At 40.2% G+C, this 10,000-nt stretch overlaps 1 protein-coding gene across 1 annotated transcript in view; it reads left to right on the plus strand.

Annotated features, from left to right (window-relative positions):
- The first annotated feature begins 5,978 nt into the window (after positions 1-5,978).
- LOC138973616 (uncharacterized) overlaps positions 5,979-10,000 on the plus strand; it is a 14,443-nt gene continuing 10,421 nt past the window's right edge. Inside the window, exon 1 of the mRNA XM_070346335.1 lies at positions 5,979-6,121. The gene's annotated coding sequence lies outside the window, so the exon portion shown is untranslated. The remainder of the gene's footprint in view (positions 6,122-10,000) is intronic.

Genomic DNA, 10,000 nt, shown 5'->3' on the forward strand with positions numbered 1-10,000 from the left:
CTAGCTCCGCAACATGTTTGGTATGATTAGTGGATACATATTTTTAATGTCCTAATGTCCTCTGAGTCTGGGGGGGGGGGGGGGAAGCCCTACATTGTCTCACCTTCTTCTTCTTCTTCGTTTATGAGCTTACACTCCCACGTTCACTCATGTGTTTAGCACGAGTGGATTTTTACGTGTATGACCGTTTTTACCCCGCCATTCAGGAAGCATACGCCAATTTCAGAGGAAGCATGCTGAGTATTTTCGTATTTCTATAACCCACCGACATGGATTACAGGATCTTTTCCGTGTGCACTTGGTCTTGTGCTTGCGTGTACACACGAAGGGGGATAAGCCACAAGCAGGTCTGCACATAAGTTGACTTGGGAGATCGGAAAAATCTCCACTCTTAACCCACAGGCGGCAGCGACCGGGATTCAAACTCAAGACCTCCTGATTAGGAGGCCGACGTCTTACCACCACGCCACTGCGCCCGTCAATTTTTGTTGTTGTTGTTGTTGGTATGATTAGTGGATATACATATCTTCCTCCGAAAGCGGCGTATGGCTGCCTAAATGGCGGGGTAAAAACAATCATAGACATAAAATTCCACTCGTGCAAAAACACGAGTGTACGTGGGAGTCTAAGCCCATGAACGAAGAAGAATAGAAGAAGGATACATATTTTCAATGTCCTAATGTCCCGAGTCTGGGGGGAAAAAAAGCCCTACATTACCTCACGAAAACAAAACAACAATCAGAGAAGATGGTTTACCTGGTTATCAACGTCCCCATCTATCTTCAACAGTCGATCAAAGTTATCCTCAAGGTCATACTCTTCCTTTTTGTCCATGTTGCCCTCTCTGACCTTGAGACCTTTAGATCCAGTGTCAAGGTCAGAGATACCAGTGCCAAAGTGCAGGGTGTTGCCGTTGGTATCCCTCAAGTGCAAGCTACTTGGGATATCTTTCACGGCTGACGGCATCCTGACCTGCACAAAAAGAAAAGAATTTCTATTTTAATGTTCAACGCACCAACAATCAATTTTGTAGAGACCGTTATCAAATTCTTCTGGTAATTCATGTCAAATTAGTCAAGGATGTTGTTATAACTTTATTTTAACACCAAATTAATCGAAGAGTCCATGAACAACGAAAAATAAGAAACAAGCAGGAAGTGGATTCATGTTTCAAACATAACAAATCAAAGGTCAATTATTTTATAACCTAACTGGCGAGTAGATATGTTCATCTATTCGAGTAAAGTTGCTGAAAAAAAATGTTGGTTTGGTTAGTAAAGTTTGCTCTCTGACTAGTAAATTTTCAGAATCCCTAGCCTTTGGCTACAGCACAATTGTTTGGACGTTCAGAGCTGTTCTTTAAAAATACAGTGGAACCCCCCTTTTAAGACCTCCAAAAATCTGAGAAATTCAGGTCTTAAAAAGGAGGGAGTCTTAAAAATTCTTGTGGGTAACAAGGACATTTATGGGAAATCGGAATTCCTCTTTCTTTCTTTATTTGGTGTTTAACGTAGTTTTCAACCACGAAGGTTATATCGCGACGGGGAATTCCTCTGCTGTCCTCATGAATATTAATGAGTAGCACATGGACCAATCGCTGGGTAATGCCAGAGAATGTTCCAGCCAGCAGAGGTTATGAACAGAAAGTCTGAGAAAACAAGGTCTTAAAAAGGAGGGAGTCTTAAAGGTCCTTGTCTACATTTTTATACCGAAATCGCCATTTGACGATTAAAATGCAGAGTCTATTATCTACAAATATCAACAATACACCCCCTTTCGATCAGGAAAGACGAAGCCAGTGTAGCCGTTTGAACATTCTTTGTAGTATTCCAGCGTAGTACTCATTGTAGGATATCCTTATTTGGAAAATGCCAAGCGCAAAACTCCTCTCAAATCCCGTGCATTTCGTGCGTTTAAAAAAAAGCGTGGACAGCGCTCCAGTATCAAACTGTTGCTGCACTTGTTTGGGCGTGGCTATAAGCATAGTGACATGAATTTGATTGGTCAGTATTTTTAGGCAAAGCACATGTTCTCAGCAAACAGAAAACAAAATATTGGAAGCGTGAGTCACGCTACCCAAAAATAAAATCTTTTTTTACATATATTTTTTTTTCTATAACTTTTTTCCCCATGGTTCATTCATCATCTGACATAACTTTTTAGCGAAATCTAACCATAAGATTATTGAAAAAAAGCAAAAATGTAGACGACTACCTTTAAATTGAGGGGTCTTACAAGGGATGTTCCACTTTACATGAAGGAAAACACAGCCAGACAAGTAAGACCTATTTTAGGGGAGGGCGAGGCGTGGAGGATACATAATTTGGCAAAAAAAAAAAAATAGTCTGTTTACGGTAACATAGGCACACAAAAATAGGGTCGGTAGGTCGGGAATTTTTTTTTTCTCTAAAAAACCATATTTTTAAACAAAGACTACCCCCCCCCCCCCCCCCCCCCCCCCCAATGCCAAAAAAAGTAGGGTCGGTCGGGATACCGTAAACAGACTATTTTTTTTGTTGGCCTTAGTAAAATTACTCATGCCTAATAATAGCTTACACTTTCTGTTGATCCTCAAACTCCACACATTAAAACTGAACCCTCCCCCCCCCCAACTCTACCCCTAACCCCCCCCCCCCCCCCCCCCCCATTTGTATTTAAAAAAACCTTTTTTTTTTAAACCCAGTCACACACACACCGTTTCTTTGAAGCAAACTTTCCTTGGTTGTCATTTACCTCAAAAAGTGTAATGTCATTACACTGTGCTTAGTTAACACATGAACGGGAAAATCTGAAACTTGTGAATCTGTGATATTACACAAGGGGGCTGCAAGAACTGAGGTAGTTTCCTTATTTCCATTTAAACTTGCACTCATAATCTCTACATTGTATTCCAGGTCTGGAGTTTCCAACAGCCTGAAATAACTTGTACGTGGTCAAAGTATAAACAAGAAAATCTGAATTCTGTCAATTATTACACAAAGGGGCTGGAGGTATTGAGGTAGTTTCCTTATTTCCATTTAACGTGCACACATAACAACATTGTTTTTGAGGCCTGTAGTTTCCAACAGTCTGAAATAACTTGTACTTGTCAAAGGATTATATCAGCCAGTACAAGTGTCATATTCAGCCTATAGAGATCAAGTCAAGTTGTTGACAATGGTGAATTCTAATTTAAACACTACAAACTCTCCAAAAACTTTCCTGGGTAAATTAAACTGATTAGAATGTTGAGCTCTCGCAGTGAACATAGCAATGATAAAAATAAAACAAAAATATAAAGTAATTACAAATGGAAAGGATACAATTAAATTATACGTATGTACATCTCAAGATGGCAGCTATTACAAAAATAAAAAGTAATTACAAATGGAAAGGATACAATTAAATTATACGTATGTACATCTCAAGATGGCAGCTATTACAAAAATAAAAAGTAATTACAAATGGAAAGGATACAATTAAATTATACGTATGTACATCTCAAGATGGCAGCTATTACAAAAATAAAAAGTAATTACAAATGGAAAGGATACAATTAAATTATACGTATGTACATCTCAAGATGGCAGCTATTACAAAAATAAAAAGTAATTACAAATGGAAAGGATACAATTAAATTACATGTACATCTCAAGATGGCAGCTATTATACACACCACTGTTACTGTATGTTATCCTTAAAAGACAATAATGAATCTACTGTACACACCAGGCTGAACATTTGTAAGTACATGTAAGGCAAAAAAAAAAAATAGGTCTGTTTACGGTAACATAGGGTGAAAAAATAGGTCGGCTTTTTTTTTTTTTTTTTTTCCCAATTTTTATTTTTTTTTCCAATCTCTATGATGTTTCACAGTTCGTGACGACCCTTTACTCCTAACAGTGCTTTGAGCTTACCTCCCTTCTGTCGTCTGCTGTTTGAGCGCAAACAGCTCTATTTTGGATGCGGTTTTTTTGTTTTTTTCAGACGATCCAAAAAAAAGATTAGGGTCGGGCCTAAAATCTAGGGTCGGTCGGGTTACCGTAAACAGACATTTTTGGGGGGGGCCTAATAGCAAGGGGGGTTTGGGGGCATTTTGGGCGGAATTTTTTTTTCTCCAAAGAACCCAACTGGTGTAATTTGATGTCATCTTAGCTCCAAGTTTGTCATTATATTCAGTTTTTAGAACCATTTTTGCCTCCCCCATTTATTTTTTCGGCGGACACTTTTGCTTTTTTGGCGGAACAAAATAATATTTGGCGGAAATTTGCCTTTCGGCGGACAATTCCCATGCCTGCCCTATGCTCACTCACTCTGTAACAAGTGCTATTTAAAGTAGACTTCAGAGTACATAAATTTCAATTAATTGTGCATTAATATGTTGATGATCTATGTCTTATTAAATTATCACATACACTTGAAGAATACGTGTGTGACATTGAAAGCGTTTAAAAAGATTACTTGTATTCATGTCCTTTGTCCTTGAACACGGATGTAAATGCCTTCGTTAGATTTGATTAAGCGTGGTTTCGTCTGTCAAACACTCAAAAAAACATGGCGTCTGTCCCAACCGAGGTCAGAACAAAACTACACCAATTTACTTCCTTATTGAAATTGAAAATGAAAGCTCGTCAGTTCTTTTACGTAAAACCTCGAGTATAATCCACAGTTCCCATCTGTTTCAAGAGAAAAAAATACACGAGATCTCTTTACATTTTCGATTTTGCGGTCATACCTTTTAAACATGCACATTTCAAACCACAACACTGCATGGCAGGTCATAAATTACATATCGTACACACACGAGAACACAAGATTGTCACTGTGTCAATATGGCGGCCGCTTGGAAATCGAAAGCAATTTCGCATGGAAAACAAAGTTTACTTACAGTTATCTTGCTCGAATATCACCAGCATTGATACGCACTGTTCTACAGATAAAATGTGTTTGTTGATCAAAGCAACACCTTGCAAGCCGTTGAGTCGACATTGGAAAACTTGTGCTTAGTCAAGTGTGACGTATGTGGGATGGCTTGGGAAAACTAGGGGAACTCCCTTTTTCAAGTACTCCACAACTTGCGCATGCGCAAACTTGTCTTGCGAGCCAGTCGCTTCACGAAGTAAAAATAATTTGGTGTTCCTATTTTCGTTTTTAGGACCAAATACGCGCGCTTGAGAGAGAGAGAGAGGGAGAGAGAGAGAGAAACTTGAGAGAGAGAGAGAAACTTGAGAGAGAGGGAGAGAGAGAGAGAGAGAGAGAGAGTGTGTGTGTGTGTGTGTGTGTCAGTGTGCAATGTATGCGTGCCTGTTCGTGTCAGTGTGTGCAATGTATGCGTGCCTAGTGTCACTTCGTGCCAGTGTGTGCGGCGTGTGTGTGTCAGTGCCGTGTGTGTGTATGTCTGTGTGTCAGTGCCGTGTGTGTGTAAGTCTGTGTGTCAGTGCCGTGTGTGTTTGTATGTCTGTGTGTCAGTGCCGTGTGTGTGTCAGTGTGTGTGTGTCAGTGTGTGTGCGTGTGTATGTCAATCAATCAATCAATCAATATGAAGCTTATATAGCGCGTATTCCGTGGATACAGTTCTAAGCGCTTGTCGAAGAGTTGTCAACACAGGACTAACAAATAAACTAACATCTTCAGACGGACACGAACCCTATCACACACTAGCAAACCCTGGTAAACATACAACAAACAACTGTTTAACAACAATGTACACATGTCAGTCTGTGTGTCCGAGTCAGTGCCCGGTCAGTGTGCGTTCGGAATACTGCCGGGCAAGCGTGTTTTTACTGATTTAGCACGTTGTTGTACGGTTCAGTGTTGTTGCTGTTCAGCCTGTTGTTGTTGTTGTTGTTGTTGCTGCCGGTGTCACGATTTCATCTTTCGCCTGTCACGGTACATATTTCCCCCTCGACACGGAGACAGACACAGAGACAAAAAGCGACAAAGATATAGGGACAGGTGTTCTTGGGGAATCATAACATATTTTCCTTATCTTCTACGCACATGCATTTATTACGTATAACAGTTCTGGAAACATCTGAACAAATCCCACGATCAACTGGAAGAGTTTCAAAACTATTCAATTGCATTGTCACTGATTTCAAGTCAAAATATCAACGCGGAAGTTTTTCTTCGCTGTGGAAAAGTAGGTCTTACTTGTAGTGTGCTTCGAGTTAAAATTATTTGATTGGTAATTTTATTTATTACCACTAATTGAGTCCGATTTCTTCACTGAGTTTCAGTTTCGTTATGCTACCTCTATGAGGCTGACTCGTCTCTCTCACTTAACCACACTCTTCAGTTCTCTCTCACTCTCTCTCTCTCTCTCTCTCTCTCTCTCTCTCTCTCTCTCTCTCTCTCTCTCACTGAGTCTCTCAGTCTCTCTCTCTCTCTCTCACTGAGTCTCTCTCTCTCTCTCACTGAGTCTCTCAGTCTCTCTCTCTCTCTCTCTCTCTCTCTCTCTCTCTCTCTCTCTCTCTCTCTCTCTCTGATCTGTCTGTCTGTCCGTCTGTGTGTGTCTCTGTCTCTGTCTCTCTCAGTCTCTTTCTCTCTCTCTCTCTCTCTCTCTCTCTCTCTCAGTCTCTCTCTCCGCTCTCTGCGCGTGCGTGCCATACTTGCGTGCTTGGCTTGCGTGCTTGGCTTGCCACGGGGGGAAGGGGGGGAGGAGGGGGGGAGTGCTGATGTATTTTTGTCTGTGCGTGTATGTGTCATTAGTAATAGCTATTGTGTTTTCAGCGTAGCAATAGGGTTCGATATTTAGACGAGACAAGTATAATGGTATAATGCTGACGAGTCGAAGACGAGTCGCATTATACTTGTTCGAGTCTAAATTTCGGACCCTATTGCTACGCTGAAAACACAATAGCGATTATATAGCTGTTCTGACCTTGATTTGTTGTTCCAAACTTACAAAATGACAGTTTTTGCGTCGATGCGTTGATTTCAGGGTTTGATAGCAGACGCCGTTTCTTATGCGCATTAGTTTTGCGCAGGCGCCACACTGACTTTGGAAAAAAACTCGATTTGACAACACAGCTGTTAAACAGCTTTTTATTAGTTCATTCGAATACCACAAAAAGAAGTTTGAGTTTTTTTAATTTTGAACAAGACTACTTATGAAGAAGACCAAAACACAACATAAACGGAAAACTAGAAACAACTGAAAAACTAGGATGCAACAAGGGGAGGAGAAGAGAACAGCTAATCGCGAGCAGACGGCAGCGAAGTTTTCAGTTTGGGTGAATGGCATTTATATCGTCATGAAGCGGTTTTGTCAACCTCAGTTATAAACGACTACATGAATGTTAGTGCCATGGGTTGTACATCAATACTTCAGAGGGAAAGTGGGGTATTTAGTGTGGAGTTACGAGATAAGAAAAGCCAAATGCCGCGAAAGTTTGCCAGTGTCAGTCGGCAACTGACACAGGCACACAAAAACGGCTGTTCCGTTTTACTCCCCTGTTTGTACTACATCTTTCGACTTTGTGCATTTTGTGGTGTTTAGGGACAGAAAATAATTGATTTAGTCCTGTTTCATCGGGAAGTTAGCAGAAAAGGGTATGCTATCTACATTTTTAAAGCTGAAAAACATTCCCGAACAGAATTTCAAGTTGTCAGTGTATGCTGTTGTCGATTAAAACATCGTGTGGAACAGATGGGTAAACCGGAACCATGCGTCTTTGTTATTGCCATGCTTTTGGATATTGGCAAAAATGGCCGACTTCCGTAGCATTATGCTTTGATAATCGGAAGAGATCATCCAATCACAGCCCCCGAATTCCCCCACGTGTCCATCAGAATAGCTATATTCAGGCATAGAAATTGATGGGTATAGTCTCGCTGCTAGAATAATCCTACACAAGGCGTCTGTTGTTTTTGAAAAAAATTGTAGACTCTTCACTGTGTTTCTTCTGTAAAGAAGAAGACAGTTTGGATCATTACACCCCCGGTATAGGTTTCACTCGATGTGTTTGTGTGTTTGTGGCGGTGTTTGTGTTCGCAAGTAGATCTCAAGAATGAACGGACCGATCGTCACCAAACTTGGTGAACAGGTTCTATACATTCCTGAGACGGTCCTTACAAAAATTGGGACCAGTCAAACACACGGTTAGGGAGTTATTGGTGGATTAAAATTATACAACGACTTATAGACGGACACCCCCGTTGGTCAAAGGGAAATAACCTTCTCAGTTGGTGGCAGTGAGAATGGTTATTTCCCTTTGACCAACGGGGGTGTTTTTTCTATCAGAGGAATTTCTTGTTTCTTCTGGGACTGCCCTACAGTACAGTCTTTTTGGAGGGATTTGTTAAAGTGGCTGCAGAAAAGTTTTTCACACTGTGCACAGTTGATTTTATCAAAGGAATTTATTATGTTTGGTTGTAAAGAGGCTGTACATACAGACAGGGTTTCTGATTTGTTCTTGTTGCTTGCAACATATTATTTGTATACCGCAAGACTAAAAGACATGCTGCCACACATTGATATTTTTAAGAAAATTGTACAACAACGATTTAGAATAGAAAGATATAACGCATTCATTAGTGGCAATATTCAGCAATTTACTGCTGATTGGAACAAGTACAAAGATCATTTTTGATTGATCCTGTTTTGTTTGTTGGTTTTTTTTGTTGTTTTTTTTTGTCTCCTATTACACGTGTCCAGTTTAAAAGCCTTCTATGTCCACAAGCCCGTTTTGTTTTAATTGAACCTGTACTCAATAACAATTTCCTAGACCACCACCATCTCTCTCTCTCTCTCTCTCTCTCTCTCTCTCTCTCTCTCTCTCTCTCTCTCTCTCTCTCTCTCTCTCTCTCTCTCTCTCTCTCTCACCCCTTACCTGTTCGCAAACCTTTACCCATATAAATATATGTCAAATGTATGTTTATTGTATACACGGGCCAATGTATATTTGTAAACTTGTCTTTATGTATATAATACAAATTAAAAAAAGTTAAAAATAAATAAATAAATTAAAAAAAAGAAGAAGAAGAATCCTACACTGCCTATGGTTTACACTACGGTTTGGGTACGCGGACTATAAGCAACTAACCAAAACACATTTTAGATGTTTAACATTATTTTTAGACTGTTATTCGTAAAAGCATGAAACCACTTTATCATAAACCTTGACTTCTTTCCTGCTTTCTTCATTTCCCTTCTTTCCATTTTTACTTCTTTTCTGTCTGTTCTTGTTATGGTATTTTCCATTGTTATGCAATTAGCACTATTACACGAATGGTTGTTTGGGAACAAGTACAATTCCCCGGGTCGCTTTGGCAGGCCTGAACAAAGCTTGTACAGAATCACCAACAGTGTGGTTTCTAGAAATCTCAAAGTATAACAAATCAACCAGAACAATTCCCTGGGTCGCTTTAGCAGGCCTGAACAAAGCTTGTACAGAATCACCAACCGTGTGGTTTCTAGAAATCTCAAAGTATAACAAATCAACCAGAACAATTCCATGGGTCGCTTTAGTAGGCCTGTACTGACAAAGCTTGTACAGAATCACCAACAGTGTGGTTTCTAGAAATCTCAAAGTACAACAAATCAACCAGAACAATTCCATGGGTCGCTTTAGCAGGCCTGGACAAAGCTTGTACAGAATCACCAACAGTGTGGTTTCTAGAAATCTCAAAGTACAACAAATCAACCAGGACAATTCCCTGGGTCGCTTTAGCAGGCCTGTACAAATCTTGTACAGAATCACCAACAGTGTGGTTTCTGGAAATCTCAAAGTACAACAAATCAACCAGGACAATTCCCTGGGTCGCTTTAGCAGGCCTGTACAAATCTTGTACAGAATCACCAACAGTGTGGTTTCTGGAAATCTCAAAGTACAACAAATCAACCAGGACAATTCCCTGGGTCGCTTTAGCAGGCCTGTACAAAGCTTGTACAGAATCACGTCCCAACCGTGTGGTTTCTGGAAATCTCAAAGGCATAGATATATAGTCCCTCCTGCAAAAACAGCTCACTGTCGTATATAGATTTGTCCAGGCTATTGCGTTGAATAAGACTATTACT

This window comes from Littorina saxatilis, linkage group LG8, assembly GCF_037325665.1.
Source record: "Littorina saxatilis isolate snail1 linkage group LG8, US_GU_Lsax_2.0, whole genome shotgun sequence".
Taxonomy (NCBI): Eukaryota; Metazoa; Mollusca; class Gastropoda; order Littorinimorpha; family Littorinidae; genus Littorina; species Littorina saxatilis.